We start from the raw sequence: 10,580 nt of genomic DNA, 5'->3' as shown, positions 1-10,580 counted from the left end.
TCCCTTGTCAACACCATGGTGTTTTGTAATAAGAATGAAACATGTTAGATTCACAAAAAGAATGTCATGTGCTAGGTTTTTACCTGTATAGTCCATACCTATTGGCTAGAGTGGGGTTAGAAACTTCCCACAACTTTGGCTTGACACTGAAGAATCAAGAACGGTGTTGAATTTTCTAGGCTTGTATAAGAAAAGCTTTGGGCCATCAAGACATTTGTAGGGAGCACTCCAAAAGTGGTACAAGGTGGAGATAATGAATTATTATTGGGAAGCAGCTAAATAGGTGAATTTAAGGAATTTTCTAGGATAATCATGGCTTTATAAACTTATATAAAGTTTCCTTTCCAATAAAAGACATGGAATTATTTAGATTTCATGAGGCCTGGGAGAACGTATGGGATTGGGAAAATAAGACATCTGCAGTTGCAATATTGAGTTTGGAGGCATATGACCAGAACTCTATGTTATAAATAAGCCACCCAAAGAGCCAGAGAACATTAGATATACCTCAACAGTGACCAGTGTCTGGAACTGAGTGCCATGCTAACTCCTTAGAAGTTGAGAGAAGATCTAGAGGTCTTGTATGGGATCTGTAGAATCAGTCTTCCTCTGCATCATATGGTTGTATAAGCCAGTTTGAATTAGAAGGGAAAGGGAGAGTGGCAGAAACCTGAAAGATTGAGTATTTGCCTCTCTATATATATTTTGTCTCCAAAATACTGAACTAACCAAAGAAACTGGTAAAATTAAGTTAGTCTAACAAAACTAGACTAGATTTAATTAACCCCTCGGTGTGCCCCTCCATAAACAAGAGACATCATTAATCGAAGGAAACAAAAGTATTTGTACATCTCTATCAGCTTATAACATCATTAAAATAATGCTTTTCATTAAGGTAAGGCTAGACAATCCTCACCAGCCCAACTTCCCTAAACTAGTTACGACTTCATAGTTGTGGTACACTGCATAATATCCCTCAAATATATCCAGGTCATAACCCTCAAAACCCTGTGATTATATTGTCTTATATGGCAAAAAAAAAAAAGCCTTTATAAAAGTGATTAAGTTAAGGTCCTTAAGATGGAAAAATTATCCTGCATTATCCCATTGGGCCTGATGTAATCACAATGATCCTTATAAGAGAGAGCAGGAGGTCAAATGTTGGGAAGAGTGTGGGGAGAGTGAAAAGATATAAACTGCTATCTTGGATGTTAGAGGGAGGCAGACTTTAGAAGCTGGAAAAGACAAGAAATAGGTTTGTTTTTGTTTTTGTTTTGTTTTGTTTTTCTTCTAGAGGCTCCAAAAAGAATGCAGCTCTGAGAGCACATTTAGGCTTCTGATCTCTAAAACATGAAATAATACATTTGTATTGTTTTAGGTCACTGAGTTTGTGGTGATTTGTTATAGCAGCAATCCAAAATGAACACAATGGGTCTAGAAATAGTTTTCAATGTTTTCAGTAAAGAGTTTGGTATCTGGTTCCCATTTCAGCCACACAAAAGAGCACAGGTGGGTAAAAGTCATAATTCTTCAGCAACAAGCAGAACCATATTTTTATAGCATAACTATACAGATCAGTTTCTGTGCCAAGCAGTATCATTTTTTAACAACTATTGGGAGAAATAGTAATGGAACAGGGATAAAATACAAGAAAGCTAGATAAATGTATAAACAGCAATGAACCATTGGGATACAAAGTAAAATGCTCACAAATTTTAAACAATTCCAGCCCATTAAATAGATTAAGGATATTTATATGGTCATATTTCAAAATAACTATATTTGACCACAAACAGTGATGTTGGTTATCTATAAATTATCATAAGACTTCAAAAATATTTATTTATTTTTGACAGAGAGAGAGAGAGAGGAGAGAGAGAGAGAGTATGTGAACAGGGGAGGAGCAGAGAGACAGAGGGAAAGAGAACTTAATCAGGTTCCATGCCCAGCGCAAAGCCCATTGAGGAACTCAATCTCATGACTATGTGATCATGACCTGAGCTGAAATCAAGAATCAAATGCTTAACTCACTGAGCCACTCAGGTCCCCACCCCCACCAAAATATTTCTTAACACATTGCCAATGATTTTAGCTATTTCCATATCCATCAATGTCAAAGCACATTAACTTCAGAGAAAGATAAGGCTGCAGATTATTTTAAATAGGAAAAAAACCTATTTTTATTAAAATAAGAATTTGGATTTCTGTGGAGCAAACAGATAAATTATTTGCCACAAAAATAAAAGTAAACAAAAAGCAAGAATGTGTCATTAAAGGGAGATTATGCTATTGTAATGTGTTCAGCTGTTGGATTTGTATTTCAGATGTTGCCATGCAGACTTTGGAATCATACTGGGTGAACATCTATTATTATGAATTTTTGATTAAAACTGAATTTGACTCTCTCTCATGAAAAGCAGAAAAAGATGTATTGCTAATTGGGGTAGCATGCTTTAAGTCACTCCATGGGTAGGATTACATGGATATAACTGGCTTCTACTTTGGACTCTGGATGTATAGGAATAGCGAATTGTACCTGACATGCAGTCTTATAAGAGTAAACGGCTGGGGTAGATATTGGGTTGAATTCAACCACTTATGAGTACCAGCTGATCTCATTATAAAGTGCCTGTCACTGTGTTCCCAACAGTAAGCCTTCTGTCAGATTTAAAGCAAATTATTGAAAATTGTTCTATTAAGGGAGATACTGGCATTATAGTTTGGCAGGTGTTATTTGTCACCCACTGCAGGATATGGTTCAAGTCTTATTTTGCTGTTGTGAATTATGTTTACTGGAAAGAGTATAACCCATGGAGTATCACAAAATAGGTTTAATCCCAACAGTATATGAATATTTTACTGGTCTACTGGATGAATAATCACTTTCACTCATGAGAGTATATACCGAAGAAGTGTGTGTGTGTGTGTGTGTGTGTGTGTGTGTGTGTGTGTTTAAAACTCAAATATTCACTTTTTGTGTCTATTCAATAAAACATAAATCTGTTCAGTGTTGTGAGGACATTATAACCTTGTGATCAGAAAAAATAAGGAACTATAGTGGAAATATCCACAGTGTTTCAACAGTCTAACCCTTGTAAGAATCCTTGAAATGGTTAGTTATCTCCATTTTATAGACGAGAAATATAGTTGGGTGATTGTCTAGCCATCTAAGTAAGTGTGAAATCAGGATCTTCAGCATGTTTTTCCCCTTTATTAGAAGACTTAAAATGATAAATCAAAAGACAGAGTGTTATGGGATTAATTGTAGAGGAAATCACTCTGCAATAGAAAGCAGAAGTAAACCTTAAAGGTGAACAAGAAAAGGCTTTTCACGAATGATTACATTTCAGCCTCACCATAAAGAAGGGATAGGATTCTGTTGGTGCCTCTCAACTTCTGGATATTTAACATCATCACCATTGCCATTGCATACTGCGAGAATCATTCACTATGTTTTTTATTTCCTTAAATTCTTCTTTCAGTCAATGAATTTTTGTTAATCATCTATTCTTATTATCTACACATTTCCTTCTGGCTTTATTGGTATTCTTTCAAAAATATTTACTTCAAGATTGTTTTCAGAAAGGATCTCCTCAGGTCTTGCAAGTGAAGTTTTCTTGGACAGAGCATTATATTTAAGTGGTATATTTAGCAAAATACATATTTTTGATGTTTGATACATTTATTTGAAAGAGTAAAATTAAAATATTACTGACAAAACTACTGATGGTAAGGACATGGGGAAACTACAAATATACATACACCTACCAGGTAACCCAGGCATTGTGCCCCTAAGTGTTTATTCAAATTAAACAAAAACATGCCCAAGCATTTTATATTAGTGTATATAAAAAGTGAATTTACAAAAACCCTAACTTGAAAACAAATCAAATGTCAACAAATGAATGGAAAACTTGTTCTATGCATTTGATGGTGTACTACTTGGCAATAAAATGAGTGAATTATTGATGCAGAAAATAATATGTAAGGATTTTGAAATAACTATGCTAAATATAAGAACCTAGACAAAAGAATATATAAAATTAATTTAATTGAATAAAATTCAGTTGTGAAAGAAACCAGATCAGTGACTGCCTGAGAATCGGAGGTGGAACAGGGGTGATTATAATGGGGCACAAAGAAAGTTTTGGAGCCAATAGAAATGTATGTTGTCTTCATCATGGTGATGGTTCCAGGATGTATTAATGTGTCAAAAATGACTAAACTGTACACTTTAAATATGCAATTTATTGTACTGCATTTATACCTCATAAAGTTGTAGTTCTTTTATTTTATTTTTCAAATTTTGATTTGAATTCTAGTTAATTAACAAAGTGTAATATTGATTTCAGAAGAATTTAGTGATTCATCATTAATTACCATTCATTATAGCACCCAGTGCTCAACACAGAAAGTGCCCTCCTTAATATGCATCACCCATTTTAACCCATCTCCAGCCCACCTCCCCTCCGTCAACCCTCAGTTTGTTCTCTACAGTTAAGTGTTTCTTACGATTTGTTTCCCTCTTTTTTTACCCTTCCCTCATGTTTGTCTCTTTTGTTTCTTAAATTCCACATGTGTGAAAACATAAGATATTTGTCTTTCTATGGCTTATTTCACTTAGCATAATACACACTGGCTCCATCCATGTCATTGCAAATGGCAAGATTTCATTCTTTTATATGGCTGAGTGTTCTTTGTTTTTAAGATTGCTTTGGCTATTTATGGTACCTTGTGGTCCCATATAAATTTTAGGATTGTTTGTTCTAGCTCTGTGAAAATGCTAGGGATTGCATTAAATATGTATATTGCTTTGGGTAGTATAATCATTTTAACAATATTTTTATATTATGGTTTTGGGTACAATTGTAAATGGAATCAATTCTTTGATTTCTCTATTTCTTCATTATTGGTGTACAGAAATACAACAGATTTCTGTACATTGATTTTACATGCTGTAACTTGCCTGAATTCATGTATCCGTTCTAGTAAATTTTTGTGGAATCTTTCAGGTTTTCTACATAGAGTATCATGCTGTCTGCAAATAGTGAAAGATTGACTTCTTCCTTGCCGATTTAGATGCCTTTTATTTCTTTTCGTTGTCTGCTTGCTGGGGCTAATACTTCCAGTACTATATAACTAATAATGGTGAGGGTAGATATCCCTGTCTTGATCCTGACTGTAGAGGAAAAGCTGTCAGTTTTTCCCTATTGAGGATGATACTAGCCTTTGAATATGGCTAGTTATTATGTTATTAAGGTATGTTCCATTTTTATCCCTACTTTATTGAGTGTTTTTACCAAGAATGATGCTATATTTTGTCAAATGCTTTTTCTGCATCTATCAAGGAGATCATATGATTCTTATATTTTATTTTATTAATGTGGTGTAACACGATTGATTTGTGAATATTGAACCACCCCTGCAGATCACTTGTTCCTATTGAAGAATTTTTTTAAATGTACAGTTGGATTCAATTTGTAGCATTTTGTTGAGGAGTTTTGCATCCATGTTCATCAGGGATATTGGTCTGTAATTTTCCTTTTTGGTGGGGTCTTTTGTTTTGGAATCAAGGTAATGCTGGTCTTGTAGAATGAGATGGGAAATTTTCCTTCCATTTCTATTTTTTGGAACAGTTTGAGAAAGAATAGGTATTAACTTTTCTTTTTTTTTTTTTAATGTTTTATTTATTTTTGAGAGAGAGACAGAGACAGAGACAGAGTACAAGCGGGAGAGGGGCAGAGAGAGAGGGAGAAACATAATCAGAAGCAGGCTCCAGGCTCTGAGCTGTCAGCACAGAGCCCGACGCGGGGCTCAAACTCACAAACTACGAGATCATGACCTGAGCTGAAGTCAGATGCTTAACCGACTGAGCCACCCAGGTGCCCCTAACTTTTCTTTAAATATCTGGTAGAATTCTTCTGGGAAGACATCCAGCCCAGGATCCTTATTTGTTGGGAAAGTTTTGGTTACTGGATTCAATTTCTTCACTGGTTATGGGTCTGTTCAAATTTTCTGTTTTGTCCTGTTTGAGTTTTGGTAGTTTCTATGTTTCTAAGAACTTATTTATTCCTTCCAGATTGCCCAACTCGTTGGCATATAATTTTTTGTAATATTCTCTTATAATTACTTGTATTTCTATAGTATTGGTTGTGATACATCCTTTCATTTGTGATTCTATCTATTTGAGTCCTTTCTCTTTTCTTTTTTATAAGTCTGGCTAGGGGTTTATCAATTTTGTTAATTCTTTCAAAGAACCAGCTCTAGTTTCACTGATCTTTTCTGTTCTTTTTGTTTGTTTCCACATCATTTATTTCTGCTCTAATCTTTTTTATTTACCTTCTTCTGATGCCTTTAGGTTTTATATCCTTTTCCTTTTCCAGCTCCTTTTGATATAAGGTTCAGTGGTCTATTTGAGACCCTTCTTGCTTCTTGAGACAGGTCTGTATTGCAGCTTTATACTTCCCTCTGATAACTGCCTGGGGTGCATCCCAAAGGTTCTGGACTGTCATGTTTTCATTTTCATTTACTTCCATGTATTTTTTTTTTTTTTTGTTTCTACTTTAATTTTCTGGTTAACCCATTCATTCTTTAGTAGGATGTCCTTTGACTTCCTTGTGTTTGTGGTCTTTGCAAATTTTTTCTTGTGCTTGACTTCAAGTTTCATAGTGTTGTGGTCTGAAAATATGCATGCTATGATATCAGTCTTTTTGTACTTGTTGAGGTCTGATTTGTGATCCAGTATGTGATCTATTCTGGAGAATGTTCCAGGTGCACTTGAAAAGAATGTGTATTTGCTGCTTTAGGGTGAAATGTTCTGAATATGTCTGTTAAGTCCATCTGGTCCAGTGTGTCATTCAGAGCCATTGTTTCCTTGTTGATTTTTTGCTTAGGTGATCTGTCCATTGTTGTAAGTGGGGTCTTAAAGTCCCCTACTATTATTGTATTTTTATTGGTGAGTTTCTTTACGTTTGTTTTTAATTGATTTATATAATTGGTGGCTACCAACTTGGGGGCAAGAATGTTTACAATTGTTAGATCTTCTTGATGGATAGAATGCTTAATTATGAAATAATGCCCTTCTTCATCTCTTATTACAGTCTTTGGTTTAAAATCTAGTTTGTCTAATGTAAGTATGGCTTCTCCATCTTCCTTTTGACATCTACTAGCATGATGGTTGTTCATGCCTTCCCTTTCGATCTGAAAGTGTCTTTAGGTTATTTTATATCTATATATATTTTTAGGTGAGCATGGACATTTATTTTTTCCCATGTAAATGTATAATGTTTATACAACATTTATTGTAAAAGCTATCTCATTCATACAATTAAGTACTTTGATTCTTTGTACAAAAATCAATCAAATATATATTTGGCTGATAAGTGAAATATACAATATTGACAAAAATAAAAATTAAACTATTAATTTCTCCAATCTGAACATTCATCTCCTAGTGACTCAATGTCTTGATGGTCGTAATTCAAAGCTATGCAACTTGCCTGCCTACAACTTGGCTGTGGCAGTTGCCAATACATTGCAAGATGTGAGGGTATGACAAGAATTTATTGGAGCTTTTGAGGGAAGTGGAATTAAGGAAATATAGCAGGCATAATGGGTCTAAAATGGTATTTATAGTAAACTTCTTCTTAAAGAGAACGTTATATAATGCTTCAGATATTCTGGACAAAAAATAATCTATATGTTCAAAGAAACCACTTTAGATAAATTTTTTGTTGTATTTTAAAACTGTACTCAGTTATACATTTAATTCATTTAAATAAAATTATTTAAGTTTACCTTTAGAGCAGGTTAAAAAAAAGAAAGAAAAAAAGAGGAAATTCTGTTTTGCTTCTTTGATCATGCAACTTTCATACTAAAAGGACAGAAATTCTCAACTGTTACTTATCTGGAAAGTATAGGAAAATTGTATCTAGCAACTACTTTCTATGATCTGAGTAGTCTTGTATTCAAAGTAAAAGTGAATAATATGAAAATAATTTGTTGGCAGGTAGATCCCATAGAGATATTGTGAGCTTAGGGACCAACCAGCCAACATTTATATGATTTCCAATGTATTCATTTATTCTTCTGTAAATTGGGACACTCAGCATAATCTTTCTAATTTTCTCAGCTATACAGTACAAATCATAATACCTGTTGCTGCAACATTTTGAAAATAAAAGACAATGTATAAAGTGCTTGGCACACTTTGTACATAATAGGTGCTCATTAAATGGTAATTCATATTAAGCATGATTACCAATCCTGTTCTATGATCTGATCTGTTCTATGATTACATTTAAATATTCATAGAATGGAAATTGATTGTTTTAAGAAATATCAAAGTTTAAATAGAAAATATATTTTCTGGTTAACTTTGGGTTTTCTTTTTGTGTGATAATATTCAGGATGCATTTAATACCTTTGTAAGACAGCAAATATAATATAGACTGTTAGAGTAAACTTCTTTCTATGGAGAATTTAATATTAGTTTCTTGCATTTAGAAGGGCTACAGTGAACTGTAATTCTCTAATTGAGTCTTTTGCTAAATTATTGGCAAATTCAATAATTTACATATCAGAGTACTGTGAAAACCATATAACATTAAACAATATAAGCAGTTATTAAGATTTATTAATACTTCTCAGCTGTGATTCTAATTTAAATAAAAACACATATATGAAGTTTTGTTTTAATGGAACATACCATGCTTTAATTAATCAAGCAAACCCTGGATGAGAATGTTTCATTGCTTTTTATTTGCCCTTTAATTTTCAACTAGATCAATAGAGTCAGATGCAACTGCTATAGGTATTAAAACTGCAAAGTCTAGGGGAAATGGAGGTTAAATTGTAAACAAAATATTTCACTTGCATTGATCTCACAGTCATGCTGGCAGTTTTTTTTTTTTAATTTTAATTTATCAGCATCAGTGAATAAATTGCATCAAAATGACAAAATACACGGAGGTGATTATTTTTCTTTGAAAGGTACTTTCTGTTAATCTTGAAAGTGTTCTCCAATTTAAAAAAAATATAAGTGAACTGAAGTTAATTTTTAATTAGTATTATAGCCATTTGGGGTAATTATCCAAGATTAATCAGGTTATATGAGTGACGGGTTATTTCACTGCCTAGGTAACTTGAAATCCATACAATCCATTTCATATTTTGAAGCACTGTAGATATAAGATTAATAGCAACTCAAGTGTACTGAATTCAGTGACTGTATAGATTTAATCATTCTTTATAATAGCAACCCATCTGCTGAACAAAATATGAACAAAATAAGCCCTTGAATAAAATTATGAATAAATTTAATAAGCTACTGCTAATATTTGATTACATTGGGTTAATTTATTATTTAATTTATTATGAATAAATTTAATAAGCTACTGCTAATATTTGATTACGTTTATATTATATAAATAAATACAATATAGGCAAGTATCTAGACTAAAATTACTTAATTCTAAACATCCATATTTTGGAAGTATGTTATTTGTTTTCGATTTTCACATAAATATTTTAAAACTTCAACTTCTTTTTGTATGAGTATTCCAAAAAGTTCTTTAGTGATTTTTCTAGTGTGAAAGGTAATGTCTGATATAAAACATACATTCAAGAAAAGGAAAAATAAGTCACCTTACATGTTAATATACATCTTTTTTTACGTTGGCAGGGATGTAAGAACACATTCAAATTGTCACCATAGGAATATAGAAATCTGTACAAAAAGTTTAAATTTAAGCTTAATAACTCAAAAAGCAATTGAAAAATAACAATTGACATAGTGATATAGATGAAAATGATATTACTTTGTAGTATAACTTTAGTTTAAAAATATGATAGATATCTTCTGATCTCTCAATCTTTCTTTAAAAAAATTTTTTAATGTTTATTTATTTTTGATAGAGACAGCAGGTGAACAGGGGAGGGGCAGAGAGAGAGGGAGACCTAGAATCTGAAGCAGGCTTCAGGCTCTGAACTGTCACCACAGAGCCCGACACAGGGCTCAAACTCGTGCACCGTGAGATCATGACCTGAGCTGAAGTCAGACGCTTAATCTACTGATCCACCTAGGCACCCCACTCGTTCTTTCTTTTTTAATCACTCTACAATATAGGGCATATCAATTAATACTTTATAGAGTAAAAATGTAAATTATACCTGTAATGTTACAAAATAGTGATTTTGCCTTGATATTAAAAATGTCCTTCCATGGGAAAAAAAATCACACAAATTTATTATAAAATATATTTAAAAACGTTGAAAACATTAGAAGTCACACACTAATGTGTATGTGCATGTATACATATGGGTAAAAATGTCTACATTTTGGAAAAAATAAATTTCCTAGATACACCTCGGAGAGCTAGTTTTACTCTGAAATAGTAACATCAGTGAGCTTTTGACTATTTTATATTACCAAAGATGGACATGTTTAGATATCATTCAGACATGTACAACATAGAGAAAGTTAAATAATCAATTTCAAATATTGTGTTAACAGCATCGTCAGCCCCTACCTTTTATCTCAATTATTGTCATTACAAAATAAAGCAAATTACTGTCCATGA

This window comes from Puma concolor, chromosome B1, assembly GCF_028749965.1.
Source record: "Puma concolor isolate L17-30 chromosome B1, mPumCon1.1.hap2, whole genome shotgun sequence".
NCBI lineage: Eukaryota > Metazoa > Chordata > Mammalia > Carnivora > Felidae > Puma > Puma concolor.
Note: the sequence above shows the minus strand (reverse complement) of the source record.